Here is a 10,787-nt window from a genome sequence, read left to right as displayed (position 1 = left end):
GGCCGAGTATAGCCCACAAAGATCTCCACCACAGCACAAACCAAGGGGGGGCGCCAACCCAGACAGGAAGATCACGTCAGTAACTCAACCCACTCAAGTGACGCACCCCTCCTAGGGACGGCATGAAAGAGCACCAGTAAGCCAGTGACTCAGCCCCTGTAATAGGGTTAGAGGCAGAGAATCCCAGTGGAGAGAGGGGAACCGGCCAGGCAGAGACAGCAAGGGTGGTTCGTTGCTCGAGAGCCTTTCCGTTCACCTTCACACTCCTGGGCCAGACTACACTCAATCATATGACCTACTGAAGAGATAAGTCTTCAGTAAAGACTTAAAGGTTGAGACCGAGTCTGCGTCTCTCACATGGGTAGGCAGACTATTCCATAAAAATTGAATATATAGGAGAAAGCCCTGCCTCCAGCTGTTTGCTTAGAAATTCTAGGGACAATTAGGAGGCCTGCATCTTGTGACCGTAGCGTACGTGTAGGTATGTAAGGCAGGACCAACTCGGAAAGATAGGTAGGAGCAAGCCCATGTAACGCTTTATAGGTTAACAGTAAAACTTTGAAATCAGCCCTTGCCTTAACAGGAAGCCAGTGTAGGGAAGCTAGCACTGGAGTAATATCATCAAATTTCTTGGTTCTAGTCAGGATTCTAGCAGCCGTATTTTGCACTAACGGAAGTTTATTTAGTGCTTTATCCGGGTAGCCGGAAAGTAGAGCATTGCAGTAGTCTAACCTAGAAGTAACAAAAGCATGGATTAATTTTTCTGCATCATTTTTGGACAGAAAATTTCTGATTTTTGCAATGTTACGTAGATGGAAAAAAGCTGTCCTTGAAACAGTCTTGATATGTTCGTCAAAAGAGAGATCAGGGTCCAGAGTAACGCCGAGGTCCTTCACAGTTTTATTTGAGACGACTTTACAACCATCAAGATTAATTGTCAGATTTAACAGAATATCTCTTTGTTTCTTGGGACCTAGAACAAGCATCTCTGTTTTGTCGGAGTTTAAAAGTAGAACGTTTTCAGCCATCCACTTCCTTATGTCTGAAACACAGGCTTCTAGCGAGGGCAATTTTGGGGCTTCACCATGTTTCATTGAAATGTACAGCTGTGTGTCATCCGCATAGCAGTGAAAGTTAACATTATGTTTTCGAATGACATCCCCAAGAGGTAAAATATATAGTGAAAACAATAGTGGTCCTAAAACGGAACCTTGAGGAACACCGAAATGTACAGTTGATTTGTCAGAGGACAAACCATTCACAGAGACAAACTGATATCGTTCCGAAAGATAAGATCTAAACCAGGCCAGAACTTGTCCGTGTAGACCAATTTGGGTTTCCAGTCTCTCCAAAAGAATGTGGTGATCGATGGTATCAAAGGTCTAGTAGCACGAGGACAGATGCAGAGCCTCGGTCTGACGCCATTAAAAGGTCATTTACCACCTTCACAAGTGCAGTCGCAGTGCTATGATGGGGTCTAAAACCAGACTGAAGCATTTCGTATACATTGTTTGTCTTCAGGAAGGCAGTGAGTTGCTGCGCAACAGCTTTTTCTAAAATTTTTGAGAAGAATGGAAGATTCGATATAGGCCGATAGTTTTTTATATTTTCTGGGTCAAGGTTTGGCTTTTTCAAGAGGTCCTCCGAGAGAGAGAAAGAAAGAGAGATGGAGAGAATTAGAGAGAGCATACTTATTACTGCCACTTTTAGTGAGTTTGGTACACATCCGGTGGATAGAGAGCCGTTTATTATGTTCAACATAGGAGGGCCAAGCACAAAGAGGCATCTTTTTTTGTGGCTGGTGATTTTAATGGGAAACTGAAAACCATTTCACCCGATTTTTACCAGCATGTCACCTGTGAAACTAGAGGCAACTAAACTCTAGATCACCTTTACTACGGGTTGGGGAGTAACGGATTACATGTAATCCGTTACATTAAAGGGAATACCAAAAAAAACAGTAACTAATGTGTTACGTTACCAGCAAAAATATTGCAATCTGATTGCAGATACTTTTGAAAAACTAGATGATTACTTTGAGGATTACATTTAAATTCTGAAAGGATGTGTAAGGACCGATGCCGGAGACGAGAAGCAGGTACGGGAGGTCAACATTTAATAAGGAACAGGCATGAAACAAGACAGGCACAGTGTCGGCACACAGGCAACACAACAACATTCGACATTCAATGCAGCCGAGGGGAACAGAGATGGGGAACTGACAAATATAGGGGAGATAATAAACAGGTGATTGAGTCCAAATGAGTCCAATAATACACTGATGGGTATGACGGGGAAAGGCAGGTGTGCCTACTGATGGTGGCAAGAGTGTATAATGCTGGGGAGCCTGGCGCCTTCGAGTGCCAGGGAGGGGGAGCGGGAGTGACAGTACCCTCTCTCTAGGGGCACCACCTGGCATCCCCCCTGGGCGAGCCTGATGGGCAGGCCGAGGCACGGGTATTGGACAAGCCGGCTGGGCGTGAATTCCCAACGAACCAGCAGAGGTGTGAGAGCCTGGCGAGCCGGCTGAGGCATAGGTACCCGACGATCCGGCTGAGGCATGAAGGCCTGTCAATCCCGCTGAGGCGTGGGAGTCCGATGATCCGGAGGAGGCGTAGCAGCCTGATGAGCCGGCTGGGCTTAAAAAGCTGATGATCCGGCTGAGGCCTGACATGGGATGGGCGCCTCCGAGCCAACCGGGGCAAGAAACCTCTCGAGCCAGCTAGGGCTTGACAGCCTGACTAGCTGGTTTAGGCACCCCTGGTTCCATCGGTGGCGGCCCCCGGACCCGAAGTCACCACCAACCGGAAAGCCAGCACTCCCCGATGCTTCATTTGGTAACAGCTGCATTCTGTAAGGACCGACGCCGGAGATGAGAAGCAGGTACGGGGAGTTTAACATTTAATAAGGAACAGACATGAAACAAGACAGGCGCAGCGTTGGCACACAGGCAACACAATGACATTTGACAATCAATGCAGCCGCGGGGAACAGACAAATATAGGGGATGTAATAAACAGGAGATTGAGTCCAGGTGAGTCCAATAATACGCTGATGCGCGTGACGGGGAAAGGCAGGTGTGCGTACTGATGGTGGCAGGAGTGGGTAATGCTGGGGAGCCTGGCGTCTTCGAGCGCCAGGGAGAGGGAGTGGGAGCAGGCGTTGCAGGATGTTTGCGAAAAAAATCTTTGACGCTTCTCTGTTTTCTCAACGACATTCAAATCAGCATTGAAAAAAGGCGCAAGTTTAAGTTTGTTCCACCTGAGCGAGTCTGACCACAAGTCAGACACCACTATGATGACACACCACGTGTTTGATGGATCATGGGAAAAGAGCAGGAATAGGCTTTTGTAGGCTACAGTCCAAGCTATGTCTTCCAATGGTGCGGCTGCTGTTGGCATCCAAAGATTATCAAACTTGAATAAACGCTTGGAGGTAAGGATGACAGCAGTGGTGTAGTCTATGGCGATGTGGATACTACTTATTATTGATATCTACATAGCGCATTGATGTGAATCACACTGCTGCTCTCTCATTTAGCTATTTGCGCCTCACGGATTGTGGTTGTTGTGGACGGCTGTTCACAAATCTAAATATGTATATGAACACAATAATGGTTGAATTCAAGAAGTTTAAACTACCTGTCAATCATTATTTTTTAAACTAGCGGACAGCCAGTGAAAAATGCACTCTTGCAACTGCTGCATAGTGCGGATCCCAGCCTATGGAATAAAAGTGGGTCTTTTATTGCTCAATCAAATTCCTGGTGATAATTATTTTTAATCCATAGGCCTAATGGACACATGCTCAAACTCACACACTTTTGATAGACATAAAGGGGCCATCTGTAGTTGCTACATCAATTTTTGGACCTGTAAATTATATATACATCCATTTATTGTTGGAGAATATAGTTTATAAATGCCTCATGACCTTAGTTTAACTGTCACACTCCATGAGAACCCAATATGAACTTGTCTTCTTCCAATGTTTGTAAATGTAAACGAACACTGTATAACCTCAAAACACGGTTAAAACATACATTTTGATATAATGGATGGTGAGTCTGTCTATTAATCTGAGAGTGGTTACATTTTTACAGGCCCATCCCTCAGCTTTTTACAAAAACAGGGGCGGGGCGACCGTTTTATTATAGTTTCATCTGGATTTTCAATTTAAACAGCTGCATATTATGAAGATATAAAAGTGTCACCAAAAAAAAGGTAAACGATAGGCCTATAGCAAATGCAGCATATGGTATTCATTTTTCACATGTAAATAGCACTTTTCAATAGTGCTCAAAGCACACCATTCCATGAGTGCAGCATTTATTTTTCAACTTGAATCAATGAGCCCTATCAGTCCTCCATGACAACAAAATCATAAACAACAGAGTAGAGTTGGCAAATAAGTCCTCAGTTTTGGGGTTATGCTCAGGTTATCATGACACAAGGCAAGACCCAGGAGGCAGATGGTTGGAGTCTTACAATATTTATTAATCCAATAGGGTAAGGCAAGAGATTGGTCCTGGACAGGCAAAAGGGTCAAAACCAGTTCAGAGTCCAAAGGGCAGGCAGAATCAAGGTCAAGGCAGGCTAGATGATCAGGCAGGCGGGAAAGTAGTCCAGAGTCAGGCAAGGGTCAAAACCAGGAAGACTATCAAAATGAGAACGGGGAAAACCACACGGGTTAACTTGACTAACATTCAAGACAAACTGGCTCAGAGAGACAGGAAACACAGGGATAAATACACTGGGGAAAATAAGCGACACCTGGAGGGGGTGGAGACAATCACAGGAACAGGTGAAACAGATCAGGGCGTGACACAGGTAAAACAATTTGGCTAATCTATACTTCCATATTTCCAAGTCCTATTCTTGAAGATCAAGGGTTATAACATTTATTGGAATGACTGGAATTCTGATAGACTTTGGTTTTTAATGTAAAGATATCATTTAATCTTATTATTATATGTAGTAGAAAGCTGATGGATTAGAAGAAGCCTACATAACCAACCCATAAAGTAAAATGTAACATCCAGATATGGCCAGCTATGCAAACTTTAACGTTGATTTTCCTGCAATAGATGTCATTCAATTGGTAACATACATTTTTGTCTTCTTCTAATGACTCTTAAAACTTCTCTAGGGTAGGGGGCAGCATTCGGAATTTTGGATGAAAAGCATGCCCAAATTAAACTGCCTGCTACTCGGGCCGAGAAGATATGATATACATATAAGTGGTAGATTTGGATAGAAAACACTCCAAAGTTTCCAAAACTGTTAAAATAGTGTCTGTGCATATTACAGAACTGATTTGGCAGGCGAAAACCTGAGAAAAATCCATTCAAGAAGGAGTTTTTTATCCAAAATAGGACTCAAATTGCAGTTCCTATGCCTTCCACTAGATGTCAACAGTCTTTAGAAATTGTTTCAGGCTTGTATTCTGAAAAATGAGGAAGTAAGAGTAGTCGGAGCTTTTTCATGCACACGACCGAGAGACTACCTTTCTTGTTTACCTTTTATATTGACAACGTTATTATCCGGTTTAAATATTATCGATTATTTAGGCTAAAAACAACCTGAGGATTGAATATAAACATCTTTTGACATGCTTCTATGAAGTTTACAGATACAATTTAGATTTTTTGTCTGCCTGTTTTGACTGCGTTTGAGCCTGTGGATTACTGAAGAAAACACGCAAACAAAACGGAGGTTTTTGGATATAAAGAGACTTTATCGAACAAAAGGAACATTCATTGAGTAAATTAATGTCTGCTGAGTGCAACCATATGAAGATCATCAAAGGTAAGGGACTAATTTTATCTCTATTTCTGACTTGAGTAACTCTTCTACTTGGCTGGTTACTGTTTGTAATGATTTGTCTGCTGTTGTTGTTCTCAAATAATCGTAAGGTATGCTTTCGCCGTAAAGCATTTTTCAAATCTGACACAGTGGTTGGATTCACAAGAAGTTAATCTTTAAACCTATGTAAAATATTTTTTGTTTTCTGAATTTTTACAATGAGTATTTCTGTATTTGAATTTGGCGCCCTGCAGTTTCACTGGCTGTTGAAAAGGTGGGATGCTACCGTCTCACGTACCGTAGAGAAGTTTTAAGGGGAATGTAATCTAAAAATAACGGAATGTAATCATATTACGTTACTGAGTTTGGGTAATCCAAAAGTTACATTACTGATTACAATTTTGGACAGGTAACTTGTAACTGATTACATTTAGAAAGTAACCTAACCAACCCTGCCTTTACTCCACACACAGAAGTGCTTACAAGGCCCTCCCTCATCCTCCCTTTGGCAAATCAAACCATAACTCTATCCTTCTGCTTCCTGCTTACAAGCAAAACCTCAAACAGGAAGTACCAGTGACACGCTAAATTCTAAAGTGGTCCAATAAAGTGGATGATAAGCTACAGGACTGTTTCGCTAGCACAGACTGCATCATCCGATAACATTCACTGGTTAAAAACTTTCCATATCAGGGGATATCTTTGCATAACACATTTTTGATATTCTACAGAATATAGACCATGTCCAATGAATATTTTGAGTTTTGTGGATGTGCACCATATCCTGACAAATTCTGAATCTGTATGTGTCTTTTCAACATTTGATATAGAGATTACTCCGAATATCACACATGGACATTTCCTATGGCCGGATATGGGCTCATTCAATATCTTGAAGTATGTGACATGTTATTTTCATGTTGACAAATACTGACAGTAGGCCTACATAGTATTGTAATGACCTGACTAGATCATAAAGGAACAATTGTCCAGACAGAGGATTAAGTTTACGAATTGACGGTTTATTAAACCAACTTTACACAGGCTACTGTTTGGCCGTAGCCCACGCCAAATAAATGAAAGATAACCCACAAGCCAACCGTGACCTTCTCTTGTGAAGGCCAGACGTAAGAGAGAGAACAAAGGCTAAACCTGGTCTTAACTTCCAATGCTCCATCCCCCTGCCCAGCCCCCCTCCACGCCACTCCACCAACCGCCAGGATGCCCAGCATCAGAACATTCCATGCATTCCCGTGATTGGCAGATAGCAGGTTGATTGACATGTCGGACCCCGCGAACACTGGGTACTGGTAAGTACAACACAACCACCTACTAGCCTAACAGATAACACACAGCTGTCTGTGCGGGTCGCTACAGTATATTTTTTCAGCATGTACAATGCACATGTTCTTGACTGAGGATCATATCAGGATTATTATATGCATTTTGATATGCTTATAAAGGACACTTTTTTTCATGCTTATTTGAATTTTGAGGACATGCTCAATAATTTGACAAATATTTAATCAGTATCATTCTTTCAGACACTAGCTATAATACGCTCAAACCATAAGCTAAAACCACAGTAACTGGTAGCCTAGCAACAAGAATCACATTTGCTGTGGAGTTGAAACTGTAATTTTTACATTTTGGCGCCACAAATGAGTGTGTAAATGGTGTGTGCTCGAAATGACGACTGGGGAAACAAAGAAGTGAGAAGCTGTTCAGAAAATACCACAAAGACGTTCACGCTAAAGTGAATAGCTAATTTGAGATGTTTTATTTATCTTAATAACCAGAATCAAAAACTTTAGCTAATTTGGCCAGCAGCCAGTGGGGATAGCTAGCTAAATAATAACAAAATTGCCTTCCCATCAGGAATTTTGTTTAACCCCCTATCAAGCCTCAAGGTGACAGCTAACGTTTTAATGCGTTTAGGCGTATTTTGTATTACTAGTTAATATTAGATAGTTAACTGGCTAACTTAACTAGCTAGGTAACTAGCAACTTAGCTAGCTAACATTAGCTTGTTCCAGTTAGTTTTGTCATTATGAATGGAGCAGGTAGAGTAGCTACCTTGTGGTAATATGTGAAATGACATTATTTTTGTGCAATATTGACACAATTTGTATTAATTATGTATGCATTTACAGTTTGGAGTGGATCACAGACCACCACAACAACCACATTGGGACTGGACTGTGCGGGACCGCCGCTGATGACCCAATCTACACCCATCGCATCCATCGTCCATAACAAACAGGGCAAGCAGGGGGATTTAGGGTGTGAATAAAATATGTTTTTTTAGCAAAGATTGGCCTACGTTTGCATCTTTACAGAAAACATGTGTTGTGATTAGAGTTTTGGATTTCCTATGCTGCATATTTTAAACAGAAATAGCAGAGATGTGCTTTGGAAATAGCAACTTGGATTAAATATGACGATGCTTGCCTTTTTGTGCCTTGTATAGCCTACTACTGAATGTGGTGCAAATGTATGCTCAGATATATCACCTTCATGTGAAGAAGCACTATGATTTTCGGTGCCTGAAAAGGTAAAATGATCTGGGCGTTGGACATTTCATGAGTCAGATTTAGCCTATTTTCTATCATAAATATGAGGGTGAATATTACATATCATGTTAGGATATTTATTGAAATTATACATTTAAAAGAAAATTGGATACATAAATGATCAGGTAACTACAGATATGATACATTTCTGAAAATATGTGGATTTGTTCATGCCTTAACATAAACAGACATCAAACAGGCAGAATGCCAATACATGACAAATATGGAATCCTACTACACCGGCTCTGACGCACGTGGCAAAGCTTGCAAACTATCACAGATTACAAAGGGACACCCAGCCACGAGCTACTCATTGATGCAAGCCTGCCAGACGAGATAAATGCCTTCTATGCTCTCTTAGAGGCAAACAACACTGAACCATGCGTAAGAGCACGAGCTGTTCCGGGTGACTGTGTGATCTCGCTCTCCGGAGCTGATGAGAATAAGATCTTTAAACAGGTTAACATTCGCAAGGCCGCAGGGCAAGATGGAATACCAAGACTCGTACTCAGAGCATGCGCTGACCAGCTGGCAAGTGCCTTTACTGACATTTTCAACCTACCCCTGACCCGGTCTGTAATATCAACTTGTTTCAAGCAGACCACCATAGTCTCCTCTGCCCAAGAACGCTGAGGTAACCTGCCCAAAATGACTATCGCCCCATTGCACTCACATCCATAGCCATGAAATGCTTTGAAAGGCTGGTCATGGCTCACATCAACACCATCATCCCAGACACTCTGGACCCAAGCTCATCACCAAGCTCAGGACCCTCAGGGGTGTGTGGTTAATCCTCTAATGTAATCCCTGTTCATCCTAGACTGTGTGGCCACGCATTACTCCAACACCATCACCAAGTTTGCTGACAACATAATGGTGGTAGGACTGACCGCCAATGACGATGAGTCAGCCTACAGGAAACGGAGGGGGCGAGCACACCCCCATCCACATCGATTGGGCTGTAGTGGAGCAGGTCGAAAGCTTCAAGTTCCTCAGTGTCCAGATCACTAAGGAATTAACATGGTCCACACACACCCACACAGTTGTGAAGAGGGCACGACAGCGCCCTGAGGAGGCTGATCAAATTTGTCACGGTCCCTCAAATCCTCAAAAAGGTCTACAGCTGCACCATTGAGAGCATCTTGACTGACTGCATCACCGCTTGGTATGGCAACTGCAAGGCACATCGACTCGGTACTGGAAAACCCCGTATATATCCATGTTATTTTTTACTCATTCACTGTGTATTTATTCCTTGTTTCACTATTTCTATTTAAAAATATATATATTTTACTCTGCATTGTTGGAAAAGGACCCATAAGTAAGCATTTCACTGTTAGTCTAAATCTGTTGTTTACAAAGCATGTGACAAAATAGCATTTGATTGATTGATGCCTTGAATCTGTTTTGGAGAGACAGGCATCACAAGGAGAGGTGAAGATCAGCCTGTAAAAGGAAAGTAAGTTGCATTACATGTGTCAAATAATGTGCTCACACCTCCAACTGGTTTCAGTCAAAAGAGGGTGTCTGCAAAGTCCATCTTGGCCCCTCTGACCAAAACCTTTTAGAGGTCTGTCAGCATTTGCTTTATAAAATGCTATCATCAAACATATTTGTTCATACATTTATCTTTTAATTTAATTTTGTAATCAAGGTTTGTTTGTTATCGAATGTTATGTCATAATTGTAATCTTCATTTTTTAAAATGTAACCTTTATTTTATCAGGGAGTCATACTGAGACCAATATGTCTTTTACAGATGAGACCTGAATAACATAAATTACAGAAAATACATCAAAATATAAATATAAGCAGAAAGAATAAAATGAAAAGAAAGAAAAATGATGATAATAAGAAATAAACACTATGCAACTTTAACAAACCCCCAAAAATACAGGCAGCTTCTATACAAAGGTCATATACTGTGAGATGCATGCATTGATTCATTACCATATTGTCAGAGTACAGTAGACAGACAGCAGAGGTGCCAGAAAAAGACAAGCCTGAGGCAGTGAACAGGGTTGACTGTTGACAAAATAAAGTGTCAATGTGTCCCACAACTGTACAGTACTACACCTACAGTACATGTTCTGTACTACCCCATATTAGACACAGATCAATAGATTTATAGATTTTTTCAATATTGTGATGTTTTGTGGATTGTATGAATGATTTATTCACTCACTGGCATATTTAAAATAACACCAATGACAGAGTTACTACTTTGATTCGGCTACTTGAGAGCAATGACAAGCCTATAACCTTCTGTGTAATATCTTGGAAACCCAGAGAAAGATCTCTTGACTAGTAGGTTATTTTTCACATGCCCTGTTAAGCCTTGTTGTCACAGGAGTTGGTGGCACCTTAATTGGGGAGGGCAGGCTTGTGGTAATGGCTGGTGTGGAATTAG

The sequence above is a fragment of the Salvelinus fontinalis genome, chromosome 21, assembly GCF_029448725.1.
Source record: "Salvelinus fontinalis isolate EN_2023a chromosome 21, ASM2944872v1, whole genome shotgun sequence".
Classification (NCBI taxonomy): Eukaryota; Metazoa; Chordata; class Actinopteri; order Salmoniformes; family Salmonidae; genus Salvelinus; species Salvelinus fontinalis.
The sequence above is the reverse complement of the archived record's forward strand: the minus strand, read 5'-3'. Positions refer to the sequence as shown.